The sequence below is a fragment of the Chamaea fasciata genome, unplaced genomic scaffold, assembly GCF_029207755.1.
Source record: "Chamaea fasciata isolate MVZ Bird 193981 ecotype frontalis unplaced genomic scaffold, bChaFas1.0.hap1 SCAF_17, whole genome shotgun sequence".
Taxonomy (NCBI): Eukaryota; Metazoa; Chordata; class Aves; order Passeriformes; family Sylviidae; genus Chamaea; species Chamaea fasciata.
This window is the reverse complement of record NW_027094102.1, coordinates 13,495,604-13,509,646: the sequence shown is the minus strand read 5'-3', so window position 1 is coordinate 13,509,646 and position 14,043 is coordinate 13,495,604.

Sequence of the window (14,043 nt, the reverse complement as noted above, 5' to 3'; positions counted from 1 at the left end):
CTTGTCCTGTCCCTGCAGGCTCCTGGCTTAAGTCCCTCTCCAGCTATCCTGAAGCCCCTTCATGCATTGCAAGAGGCTGTAAGGTCATCCTGGAATCTTCTCTAGGCTGGACATCTCCAACTTTGCATCCTTTCCCCTTGACACAGGTGCTCCAGCCCCTGGAGCATCTTCCTGTTATCCCTGTGGCCTCCTCCAGGCCACTGGAGATCATCTCGGACATGTCTGGGAGAAACCCATTCTTGCCTCTGGGAAGCGCTGAGGCTGTGCAGCAAAATTGAGCTGAGGGGAAGGCAAGGAAAAGCTGGTCCCTTGTTTGTGCCCACGGCCTCCAGGGGGACAAGGATGGAGGAGGCGATGTGGCTGTGCTCTGGGATGGCCAGGAGCCTCCCATTCCCTCTCATGCCTGTCCCCATGGAAAGCACCAAAGCTACTGCCAGCTCTGAAACAGCCAACTGTGAATCCCTTGCTCTTCCCAAAGGGAACCGTTCCACACGGCATAGCCCAGGCCCACCCAGGCCCCTGCTGGGCTTGGCACAAGGAGAGCAGCAGCTTTCTCACTCACCCGCCGGGTCTCCATCCGCCTGTTGGCACGAGCAGTGACCAAAAGTAAGTGTCCAAAGGTCCTTGGCCTTTGTGGGGTCTAAACCACAGTGTCCAAAGGCCCTTGGCCTTTGCGGGGTCTAAACCACAGTGTCCAAAGGCCCTTGGCCTTTGCAGGGTCTAAACACCAATCTCCAAAGGTCCTTGGCCTTTGCAGGGTCAACAGCACACAAAGTGCTGTCAGCCTTTGCAAAGTCCAAGCACCAAGGTTCGCCAGCTGTTGACAGCTCCAGGGTCTAAACCCCAATAGCCAGGAGCTGTTGATTGTTGCCAGGGTCCACCCCCCAACATTCCATGGCCTGTTGACAGTTGCCAGGGTCTAACCTCCAACATTCCATGGCCTGTTGACGGTTGCTGGGGTAAGAAGCCCAGCATTCCAGGGGCTGTTGGAGAAGCCCTTCCTGGCTCTCCCCCATCCCAGCTCCCTGCTGGCCCTGGCACCTGGCCTACCTTCCCCCGTGTCCCCAGAGCCCTGCTGGGCAGGGACCTGGCTCATAGCATGAGTTCAAAGTTGCTGGTCCAGACAACATCAGTTTTAAGGCTCAGCATTCTCACGACCTGCATGCTCTTTAGGGATGTGCTTAGTTCCTGAGTCACAGAAATTCTGTCTTCCCTGACAAAGGGGAGATGTAAGAAAAAGGCTAAAAAGGTTCTTGGTGCTTACAAATACTCATGGAAAGTAAAGGTTTGCATTTAGAACGGCCACATGATGAGAAAAATGGTGTTTGAGGGGCTTTTCAGATTCCTACAGAGAAAAGCCGAGAGCTGCAGTGTTTAAGGCTCATAAAATGGATTAAGAATCCTGAGACAGCCACAAGTGCATTTTTTTCCTCTGCTATCTCTTTGGCAATATATCATTAGGTGCTCTAGGCAGAAGAAAAGTCTTGCTGCTTACATCAAAGATTCCTCACTAGGCCCAGACCTTCAAGAACCATATGGGTCTGTTTGGAAAAGCGTCGGCAAATGTTTTTTGCCCTCATCTTTGGCAGTGTTTGCCTGCATCCTAGGAGGATTTGTGTGTCCCAGTTGACAGGAACTGGCTTCTGAGCAGGGCACAAATCCTCTGTGGAAGAGAAGAGCTGCACCTGCCTTCTCCAGGGCCTGACTCTCCCGAGACTGACGGTTCAAGGATGTCACTGCCAAGTAAAGCTTCAGAGACCAAGGCAGATTCAAGTCTCTTCTTTCACAAGAGCAGCCTGGGACTCCTTGAGCAGAGCTGCAAAGGAGCACAACAGCTCCTGGTGAAGGTCTGACAGCTCCTGACTGGCCCTTGCACAGCTCTCAATGTAGTTCTTCCCATGCTGTCGGTCCCGGGCCAGCTGTGACTGCAGCAGGGACACCTGGAAGAGGCAAAGGCCCGGCTCAGACAAGCCCACGCTGGCAGGAGCATCCGCAGCCCCACGGAACCGGCTGTCGGGGCAGACACAGCCTCCAAGTCCAGCCCTCACCAACACTCTGCCCTTGGGGAAGGGGAAAGGAACAGGCTCCCAGACTGCCCCTCAACAGAGCTCAGAGGATCAACAGGTCCACTTCATGGCTGGCAAACCCTTCCCACGTACATCCCTCAGCCACCACAGGTCTATTAGAGAGAGTTCCGACAGCATTTAGGAACCCAGCTCTGATTTCCAAAGCACAAACCTGGGCCACTGACCCCTTTCTCCACAGGCTTTGCCTCAGCACGAGGACTGCTGCTTCCCTCTGCTTCCCTCTGTGATAAACTAAGATTAGACAACTCCGAGTAAAGGAAGTTACTAGTAGTAAGTTATGAGGTTCCATACATTAGAGGTTAAAACGTCGTTTATAAAAGCTGTAAAATCCCCGTTCCGTACCCCAGATCCTGTCCCCTCCCTCCTCCCTTGGAAACCCCACTTACCTGTCTCATCGTCCTAGGCTACCGACCCCATGCTGAACGTTCAAGTTGAAAAGTTACTAACTATACCCCATTAGTGGTTACATGCTATATTTCTCCCAGTTGTGCCCATGAATTGTTACACGTTATATGTATCCCAGCCCGAGTTTTTTCTTCCTTGAGTTGCAAGTTTTGTACCCCTTTTGAAACCCCTTAGAATGCCGTAGCAATTCTCCCAAGTTGGACTGCTGCTGCTGCCCTGCTGGCTTCCCGCCAGCCATCCTTCTATTTCCTGCTAGCCATCTTCCTCCATCCTGTCAGCCCCAGCCTGCCTATCAAGCTGCTGTTGCCACCCCTATGGAAATTATGGAGCCCGACTGCAAACTGGGACAGAACTGACCCCAACAGTCCCCGGCCCAGTCGAATGTACAAAGAATTCAACCCCCCGGAGGACAGCAGTGGACTGTGGACACCTTGAAGTGTTGGCTGACTGATCCTGGTGTCTGGCCGTGACCTCAAAGACACTCCGAGGGAAAGACACCCCTAGACTCGAGGAGCCCCAAGGAGTTCCTGAGGGCTCCCGTGTGCTGAGCGAACTCCCGGATCTGCAGCGGTCTCCGCAGCACCGACTCGGCACCACCTCCTCAGCGGTGGAAGCGAGACTCCCCAGCGGCCGGCGTAGGGCATGTCTCTGACCCAGCCCCTTTCTAATAAAGGCAATTAAGGAGGAAACATTGTCTCCTGCCCATTTTTAGCACCCTCTACTTCCCTTCCAGAGCTACTGGAGGACTCTTGTACTTGAGCTGCTGCACAGCCATGCCAGACATGAGGGGAACGTGGTGCTTGGGGTCTTTTGGTGCTTTCTGGAGGCCTTTTAGCACCCCAAGCCCCATTCTACACGCCCCCATTTTTTTATTATACTTTAACTCTGGCTTTAACTGGTTTATATTTTTTCATATTCATTATGCTTCTAGTCAACTTTACTTCACTTCCAGGGACTCTTAAAGGTGTTTTGGAGGTTTTCTTGGTTTTGCCACCTTTGAGTGCGCAATCTGCCTTTTCCCCCCGCCATTGTTTAAATATAACAAAAATATAGCCTTGAGTATTTCACAGTTATTCACACGTATTCCGTTTGTGTCAGTCTTGTTGAAATTTTGAGGAGGTTTTGAGGCTGTTTTGGGTCCCGGCCCAGCCGCTCCCTGAGGGGAGTTTGTCTGAGGCGGGGCCCGCTCCTGCCCCGCCCCCATCCCGCCCAGCCAATCCCTGAGGGCACTTTTCCCCGCCCGCGGGTTGGGCGGGAGCCGCCGCCCCCCCACTGTCAGTCCCTGAGGGGCTTCGGCTGAGGCGGGAACTTCTCCCCGCCGGCCCCTGGCCGATCGCTCCCGCCCCTGCCCTGCCTGGCTCCCAGTGGGCCCCAGTGACTCTGAATTTTCCCCAGCTGCCCCAGTCTGGACTGCTCTCCACTGGTTTATTCTCCTCCCTCCCCAGGTAGGGGAGATCCGGCGCCCTCCGCTCCCACCCCCCAGAGCGTAAAATTCACATCGCTAGAGGTTCGTGTCCACAAAGGAGGCAGAGGAGTCCTGTAAAAGTCCCTGGAGTCAAACAAAGGGACAATGTCCATCAGGCCTGCATCCAACGGGGTCTTTCTCAATTAACTGGAGCAAGTAACCTTCTTTTCTCCTCATTCCCTTTCTCCCTTGGCTGAGGTACTGGCATGATACCGGGAATTTCCTGATCCACCTATCCATGTCCCCCCGTACTATGTGCCCTCTGTAAAACACATGATCCACAATTGCCACTAGATAAATCCATTGAAATTTTTTAGTAAGCTTTATTAATTGACATGGACTGCTCCTCAGCCAAGGTCATGCTAAACTCCTGAACTTGGGGAAGAGGAACAAAGACTTTATGGGATTTTGAGGATGAGGTGATATTTTGCTGAAGCCAAAAGGTTCTTAAGTTAAAGAAGGAAAGTTGTTGGTTCCGTGTGTTGCTCTTTGTGGCTTGGATATGTTCTGGATGGTTTGTTGCGTGTTGCTGTGAGCTGGGAGAGGGGTGGGGTTGAAGATCTGACTAAAAAGGCAGTAGGATGAGAGGGGAGGGGACAGAAGAGTAGGCAGTGGGAGAGAGTGGAAGTTCCCTTGTACCCAGGCAATGGGAAAGGGGACAGGGACCGCCCCGGCCAGGAAGGCTATAAAATTGTCCTGGGTTGTAGTATAGGATGTGCACCAAGTATTCTATCACCATCTTCATGAACTGTTGAATCCAGGTGGGGCAGTGTTTTTCCAGACCCCCTCCCTCTGGGCCATTATCTTCTCTTAATGGCCCATCAAATGCCTTGCCCATGACTCATGGAGAACTCCCTCCAGGAGCTATCTCTGTTTAATGGGCCATCAGGGACCCCCTGCATGACTCATCATCCCATTGTGAGATGCTCCGCCCAGGGGGAGGAACCAAGCATTCCAGCCTGGATATAATCTGGGATGTGGGACAGTACAAGCAGCCCTTACCCACTGGATTCCCAGAGGACCAGAGCTACCAGACCTTTCTACGGGATCACTGCTTCAGGAAGACCACCTCACCTGGACTGCTTCCATCACCCTGCTCAAGTTGTATTCTGACTCTGTCAGTGGTCTTCTGTATTATTGCATCTATTTTATTTTACTTTCTTTCCTTTCTTCCTATTAAAATGTATCTCTGACTTGGAGCCTCTCATTTATTTTGCTTTCAAACCACGACACTGACGAATGGCAAGACATTGCCATTTGGGTAGAGAAGCTACCTGTGAAAGTCTGCAGGTAGATGCCCATGTCCCCAAGAGTTGGGCTAATGAGGAACACTGAAACAACGAGCAGGTGGATTGGGCTGCAAAAATCGAGGTGTTACAGATAGATTTGGATTGGCAACACACGGGACAATTGTTCCTTGCTTGATGGGCCCTGATGCCTCAGGCCATCAGGGCAGAGATGCCACCTATAAGTAGGCACGAGACCGAAGGGTGGATCTAAGCATGGGCAGCATCTCCCAGGTTATCCCCGCTTGTGAGATGTGAGCTCAGATCAAGCAAGCAAAGTGAGTGAAGCCCCTGTGATATGGGGGGCCGTGCTCCAAACATAAGTATGGGGAAGCCTGGCAGACTGATTACATTACACTGCCCCAGACCCACCAAGGCAAGTGCTACATGCTCACAGTGGTAGAAGCCACCAGTGGATGGCTGGAGACCTAGCCGGTCACACTACTGCCCGGAACACCATCCTGGGTCTTGAAAAGCAGGTCCTTTGGAGGCATGATACCCACAAGAGAACTGAGTCCAACAATGGGACTCATTTCAGGAATAGCCTTATAAACACCTGGGCTAGAGAACACGGCATTGAGTGGGTAGACCGTATCCCCTACCATGCACCATCTGCCAGGAAAGTTGAGCAGTGCAATGAACTCTTAAAAAGAACCTTGAAGGCAATGGGGGGGTGGGACCTTCAAGGAGTGGGACGTGCATTTAGCAAAGGCTACACGGTTACTTAACACCGGAGGTTCCAGCAACCAAGCTGGCCATTCCCGATCCCAACCCCCGTGTACGGCAGGTGGAGACAAGGTTCTGGTGGTGCCTATGAGAGGTATGCTAGGAAAGACTGTTTGGGTTAATTCTGCCTTGAGGAAAGACAAACCCATTGCTGGGGTTGTCTTTGTTCAGGGACCAGGTTGCACTTGGTGGGTGATGCGGAAAGATGGAGAAACACGATGTATATCTCAGGGGGATCTTGGTTTTGGGTGAATTGCCTGAGACATTGTGCCTGTATCCATATCTGCATGTATGTATGGATGTATATAATTAGGATAATACATGGATGTATGTTGAAATAAGTCAGCTGAGACTCCATTTTCTTTATGCAGGAAAAGCCAAGTCTTTATGCACTTAATTTATACAGTTTTCACAGACCTTGGGTGCAACAACCCTACAAAACTACAAGCCACTGGTTGGTAGTTTTCTTGCTACTTCATTTCTTGGTCAGAGGGTGATTTGCATCTGCTAAGGTTCAGGTTGTTTACATTTTTCCTTTGTGCGTTTTCATGGAGCAGATCTAATGTTTATGCAGATGCACTTATTTTTCTCCCCAAGAATAGATTGTTGCGCTAATGAACTTTTCATGCTCAAGATTGTTTTGTATGAGAACTTGTGAGTTATCTGCACTTAGCTAAAGTAGCGGGGCCTAATCCATATTTCATAAGACTTTTCTTTTATAACATCTTTTACCTGTCTGCAACATATGTGTATAGTTTAAAAGTCAAAGTTTGATGTAACATGTTGGCATGGGAAAAAATTCAGGATGGAAAATGTTGTGGGTTTGGAGGCGGGGGGGGTGTGTTTAGTGAATTTTCTCCCATATGTTACCTGAGAAGGGAGATGTGGCAAGGAGAGGGCAGTTGATGGCCCTGGGGAATGAATGAGGGGCAACTGAAATACAAAAGAACTGGCCAGTGACCCTCCCACTCCACTGGAAGGCTCCAGGCAGGGCGGGCTGGATCGGGCGCTGCCTTGCTGAGGAAGAACCAGCCGGCTATGCTGGGAGCAGGGCAGTTTGGGCAGGTTTTGGTGCTGGACCCAGCACTGCTTCAGAATTCTCCTTGCCACCCACAGGCGAGCCGGTTGCTTGCAGCAGCTGTTGGTTGACAGGGACTTTTCGACACTTGCCATCGCAAGGAAGACCCTCACCATCTGCATGGGTGCTTCGGGGGAAACCAGACCACCCCACCTATTCTCTCCCTCTCTGGAGAGAGGGAGCCCCAGCTGCTGTTTGCCTGGAACCTCACCAGAGCTGCCATCGCCAGGATGCTGCAACAGACAGGTGAGAACCTGGGAAAACCAGGCCTCCACCTTCTCTCTCTCCCTGAGGCTGCCCTTAACCCCTGGGATGGCTCAGAGCTCGCATCAGTGGCCCCCTGAAGCTGCCTGAGCCAACGGTGCCCTCTGCCCAGGTGGGGCATAACTACAGCAAAGTGAGAACTGCTTAATGGGTGGGAAAAGTCTGTTCCTGCTTTGGGGGGCTGTTGTTGTTCATTCTCTCTTGTTACGTATGTGTATACATGTATTCCAGGAAAGAACTGTTATTCCTTTTCCCAGATCTTTGCCTGGAAGCCCTGCAATTTCAAGTTATAATAAATTAGAGGGAGGGGGCTATCTTTCCCTTTCAGGAAGATTCCCAGCTTTCTTGGCAGACATCTGTCTTTTAAACCAGGACAATCTGCTGTCATTAATGGAAGAATTGACCTAGGTGGGAAAAGAACTCACAGAAGCACAGTTTCAGCCGTTGCCTAGGAATTGTTCCTGACCTCCACAAAACAGGGGCTTCCATGGTTTGTGGAATAGCCTTTGAGTGATCTCTACGCCCCGGATTTTATCTTCCTCAGAGTGCTCCTTCCCACAGTATGTCACACCTGTCTGGCACAGTTCCTATGCAGCTGGCATCTGCTGTCACCAACAACAGGATCACTTTACCCACCACCAGTGAGAGGGAGCATGGATCATTACATTTTTCCCACATAAGATATGGAGCAGAAATCCCTGATGTAAATCCTGCCAATTCTTTCTCAAGATTTACATACAAGCAAAGATGCCTTGCAGAAAAATCTACCTTCTTGGATCCCTGGTGGTCAGTGGCACGAGCAGTGTACCCTGGAGGACGGTGCTGACTCCAGTCCTTTCTGACACCTTTGTTAGCAAAGCGGGGGATGGGGCAGAGTGTGCGCTCCCACAAAACCGGGAGGAGTGGCTGATGTGCCAGAGAGCCGTGCTGCCATCCACAGGGACGACAGTTCAAGGGTGACAGTTCAACGCCAAGTGCTGAGTGCTGTCCTTGGGAAGGAACAACCACAGGCACCCGTATCTTCTGGGGTGGAAAACTGAGGTTAGGCAGGGTCCTGCTGGGCACCAGGATGCCCATGGGCCAGCAGTGTGCTCCTGCGGCAACGCAGAACAGAGCCCTGGGCTGCACTGGGAGCTGTGACTCGGCTGGTGAAGGGAGGGGATCCTTCCCCTCTGCTCCCCACCAGTGAGGCCAGCCCTGGGGTGCTGGGCCCAGAGCTGGGCTGCCCAGTAGAGGAGACAGGGACAGACTGGACAGAGGCCAGCACAGGGCCATGAAGGTGATGGGGGGACTGGAGCATCTCTGCCATGAGGAGAGGCTGAGAGAGCTGGGACTGCCCAGCCTGGAGCAGAGTAGGCTCAGGGCATCTCACCCCTGGGGATAAATACCTGGGGGGAGGCTGCAGAGGGGCCAGGGCCAGGGACAGCCCCAGGGGCCAGAGGCACAAGGTGACACACAGGAGGGGCCCTCCGAGCTCAGGAGACACTTCTGCACTGGGAGGGTGGCTGAGCACTGGTGCAGGTGCCCAGGGAGGTGGTGGAGTGTCCATCCCTGGAGGGACTCAAAAGCCCCCTGGACACATCCTGGGCAGCTGCCCCTGGGTGGCTCTGTGTTGGGGGTTGGGTTTGTTCCTTCTTTCTCTGGGGAATTTTTTCCCCACGGGTTGCCAAGGGGACCGGGTGTTGGATACTTGAGAGTGCTTGGCTGAAACAAAGAGATGGACAAAAGGTGGAAGGGGGAGATAACGCAGGTAAAAGACACAGCTTGAGGCAGCTGCGTGCTTTTCTGCTTCCGGCGTTCGGGAGACGCGTGTCGGCCGCTCCTCGAGGATCTCAGCCGCCGCAAAGCACGCCGAGGAGAAGCTGGGCCGCTTTTCTGCCTCGCCTTCGAGCTTCTTCGGCGCTGCTCCTCTAGCTGCAGCGTGACCCTGCACCCCCTGCGCTGCCGGGACATCCTGCCCCTGCCTGCCGGGACACCCTGCCATCCCAGCTACCAGCCCGGGACTTTTCCACTGTTCCAGCTTGGTACTCTGAGGATCCTGCAGGGACACCGAAACCAAACTGCCCTGGGTTTTGTGAAACAAAGCCCTCAAGGTTCTTGGTACTGTTGTCGTTTGTCATTAATGCTGTAGTTGTTTGGTGGGGGGGGGAGTTTTTTTTTTTGTGTTTGTTTGCTTTGTATTACATACACTAAAGAACTGCTATTCCTATTTCCCAAATCTTTGCCAAAGAGCCTCTGATTGTAATTTTACCTAGCAGATACCTGTCTTCCTAAACCAAGACACTCTGATGGAGCAAAGGCTGGGCAAGGTGACCTCCAGAGGTGCCTCACCCAGCCTGAGGTTCTGTGACTCTGAGAAAAAACAGGTTGCAGTTTCCTAAGGACAAATGGAAAAGCTCCACACATGGCAGGTTTCTCCTGCCCTCACCAAAGTGGTTCATGTCACATGTTTCCCTTCTGCACATTCCTCCCTGGAGGGAGGATGCCCCTAAGGTCACTCCTTGAGGCAGAGAGAAGTGTTTGCCTGTTGGAGTCCAGGGCATTCCTTTGGGCACCCTGGGAGGCCACAGACCTCGGCAGAGAGGTCTGGGACCCTAGCAAGAGGGTTAGAGATCTGTACAGGGGGGTCTGGAATCTGTACAGGGGGGTTGGAGACCCTGGCACAGAGCCCAGAGAGACACTGTCTTTGACTTCAGTCCATGCAAAAAAGCTTCTAACACTGAGAGAAGAATTACAAGTCACAAAGATGTAACTGACAGTAGTGTAGTGTGTCGCAGGGTGGAAAATTTTGTACTTTTAGGATTCTTAGTATGTAGGTGCATGGAGAACAAGATGGAGGATTTAGGGTGTTGCCCTGAGTTCTTCCTTCTTCTCCCCTGGCGTCCATCTCCTGGTGACGGTGGCACAAAGTAGTTTAAGCAGATTGGGTCAGAGTAGAGTTGACCCCTTTAGTGTAGGTAATAGGCATTGGCACATAATTGCAAATAATAGACAGGTAGTTATCTGTATAAAAGGCAGCGACCTCCCATGGCGGGGGGAGTCGTCCTGTGTCCGAGCAGCTGTGAACATCTCAGCCGGGCACAGAGAAAATTGTAAGATAAGAAACTAATAAACAACGCGAGAAACCAAAGAGAAAAAGACCTTGAAGACTCCGCTTTTTTCTCGCGTCTGGCTCGGGGCCTTCAGAGGGCAAAAAGGGCCCACTCGAACCACCACCTGAATCTCGGGAAAAGAAAACCAAACCTGAGATTTGCCCATGGTCATTGGTTTGGGTGATCAGTCGTTACGTAAGAACTGGTTTTGCTGGCTTGAAGGGAATTGCTTCAATGTTGCTTCAAATAGAACTCACTATACTGGAAGCTATAGTTCTCTGTACTGGGTAGTAAGTAATTCTGAGAAAGATCTTTTCATTTAATCATGACCATAATAAACTCTTTATTTGCCTACAAATACAACCTTCGTGCCATGGAACACAGTTATATAAAGGTTCAATTACACCTATACTATCCTTTAAACACAAACTACTGACTAAGTCTATGGCTGCATCCAGCGGCGTCCGGGCTCTTCTCTGAGAAGTCGAGGAAGCAAGGAGGTCCTTTCTGCACCTTGTGACTCAACAGGAGCGTCCTGCCTGCTCCCTGCACAGCTCTCCAGGTGGTCCTGCTGGTCCCGGGCCAGCTGTGACTGCAGCAGGGACACCTGGAAGAGGCAAAGGCCCGGCTCAGACAAGCCCACGCTGGCAGGAGCATCCGCAGCCCCACGGAACCGGCTGTCGGGGCAGACACAGCCTCCAAGTCCAGCCCTCACCAACACTCTGCCCTTGGGGAAGGGGAAAGGAACAGGCTCCCAGACTGCCCCTCAACAGAGCTCAGAGGATCAACAGGTCCACTTCATGGCTGGCAAACCCTTCCCACGTACATCCCTCAGCCACCACAGGTCTATTAGAGAGAGTTCCGACAGCATTTAGGAACCCAGCTCTGATTTCCAAAGCACAGACTTGGGCCACTGACCCCTTTCTCCACAGGCTGTGCCTCAGCACAAGGGCTACTGCTCCTCTGAGCTACTGAAGGACTCTTCCTGAGACGCCGATATAGTCTGCCGGTCAGACTGGGAGACAGGCAACATAAAGTGTCTGGGGGGAACACTCTCCTAAAAGTTCTGATTCTTCTCCCTTCAGGTTCCACCAGCATGTTGGATGGGAGAAAGGGTCACAGAAACCTGTCAGCAAGCGTGGAGCAAAAGGATCTGTGGCCATCAAGGCATGGAGATCTCTGCTCTGAGACTCTGAATTGCACCAGACAACACTGGGGGCAAAAAGCTCTCTCTGGGGGCTGTGCAAGAGAGGTCAGTGAGTGTCTGGGGACACGGGGCCAGAGAGGCAGCAGAGTGAAGGTGCCTTTGTTAAAGCCATGGGCTGCCACAAGAGAGAGAACAAACAGAAGGGTGTGCCCACAGCAGGCACAGGGAGAGGCAAGGAAACAAGCAGAGATCTCCAAAGCACTGCCTGGGCTAACATGTTGTGTTCCAGAGCAGCCCGAGGCTCTGCACAGGCAGCGCACTTTACCTGCTCGCCAGTTCTCCGGGGCTCAGTAGTTGATTCAGGCTTCTTTGTCTTGACCTTCTGGAGACTCACACGCAGCTGGGACACTGCAGCCCGCAGCACTTGCACAGAGTCCTTCAAGCACCGTTCTCTTGCTCGGGACTCCTCCAGCTGCTGCAGCAGCTGCTTCTCTCGAGCTGCCTGGGTAGCCTCCATCTGCTGCACTGTGTCCTGCAGTATGTGGATCTGGAAGATGGATGCACAGAGCCTCAGGGACAGGGCTGCTTCTGAGGCTCAGAGTGGGCAGTAGGGAGAGCAAGAATGGAGAAATGACGTCAAGCAAAAAACACGCCGGAAATAGAAAGCCCAGAAGCAAGGATTGTAATGGAGACAAATGTGGAGAAAACAGGGAGAGGGAGGCAAGGGCCATCCTTGAGGCTGCAGCTCTGAACACCGGCTGAACTGGCTGTGCTGGAAGTGCCCTCCCCAGCCTGCCACAGCCACGTCTGTGTCCCCACATTGCTCAGGGCCTGGCACAGGCACCAACTCTGCCTGGGACAACACTGCTAACAGAGGGACAAAGAAGCTCCAAAGGAGTCCGCTGCAGCCCCTCCTCCCACATTTCCTGCTGGGAGCCAGCAGAGAATGGGTGAAAACAGTGGCAGCACAAGGCACCACATGCAGACTTGGCCTCAGGGTTCAGCAGCAGCACAAGGCAGAGCACGGCAGCAGTGGATGCTGCTGGGAGGGAAAAGAGCTTGGGGCCTCCCAGCCAAAGGTGGTGGTGCGTGTCCCTGGAGAAGAGGATGCCAGTGCACTGCTTACCAGGGCGTGGAGCTCGTCCACTTGTCTTCTATATTCAGAACCGAGCTGCTGGGTCTCCTGAAGAGCAGAACGAAGCTCAGTCACCTGAGTGTTCAGTGCCAGGTTCTTTTCTTCCAGCGATCTGAGGCACGGGTTCTGTGATCTACAAGTTGCAAATATGGAGAGACATGAGTTGCTTGCTCCTGACTCCCACAGTCAGGTATTCCAGGACAACATGGCTCAAGATCCCCACACCTGAGTATGAAAAATGGGAGGCATGGAAAGTCGTCCAGAGAAGGCACATTTGTGCCATTTCAATGGCAAAGCAGGGCCCTCTGAGGGAGTGCCCAGGCCTTCCTTATGGCCTGGCACAGCACAGACAGCCCAGCCCAGCTTGACTTCGAGAGCCAAGCCTTCAGTTGCTGTTCCTGACCTATGACACTGGGTAGCTGCGCCCAAACAGGCCGGGCTGGCGAGCGAAAGCCCAGCCCCTGCTCACAGCCCTTCTCTCCTCAGCACTTCTAAGCTGCTCTGCTGGGGGACAGAACAGATTCTTGTCCTGGCTGACTCCTGATGCTGTAATGCTCTTGATAATGGACATGAAGGTACATCATCTTCCAGACACCCTGTCTTTAAGAGACTTGCAAACTACTTTGCATGATACAGTAAAATCTCATGGCCATGGCAGCACTTGTAAAAAATCAGAACACACGGATTTTTCTCTGAACAACAACTACCTGAATGAAGAGACTGCAGTTTAAACTCTTGCAAAGTCAAGGAGTAGACTTGCCAGCTTTGTTTTAGTGTTGCTGGCTAAGCAGGCAGTAGCCCAAGTGACTTGTCCACCTTTACAGAGTGCGAGGGACCATCCAAAGGGGCCTTGGCGGGTTTGGCAGGTGGCTGCCCATCAACAATCAGCAAGAATCCTCAGAGGCTGTTGAGAATTCCAAAGAGCTTTTCCTGCTGCTCTCTAAGCAGTTCTAGGACCTGCCCCACACTTCTCAAGAGTGTGCTTGGAAGCAGAAGGCCCTCAAGACATTCAGCAGCAGCCTCTGGCTTCGTGCTACTCCCAATGTCCAAAGGTAAGAGCCTGGAATGCTGAAGATGAATCTTCAGTTCCAGAGATCGGGATCATGTCAAGCTACTTTGTAAGGAATGAGGGATATTCAATGCCCAGAACCAGGAACCAAACCCAAGAGACACGTGTGGTTTCACTCAACATCTGCATGGTTTAACTACTACTCAATTCAGGATGGGTGGCTTGCTTTGGACTTCCCACAGGAGTGTGCTCAGCGGCACAAACAGGAGCCCAAGGCTCACGAGAGCTTTGCTGGCTTTAGGTGCCAGAAAAATAATCTTCACATGGTGGCATAGTTTTGGGTTTTTTT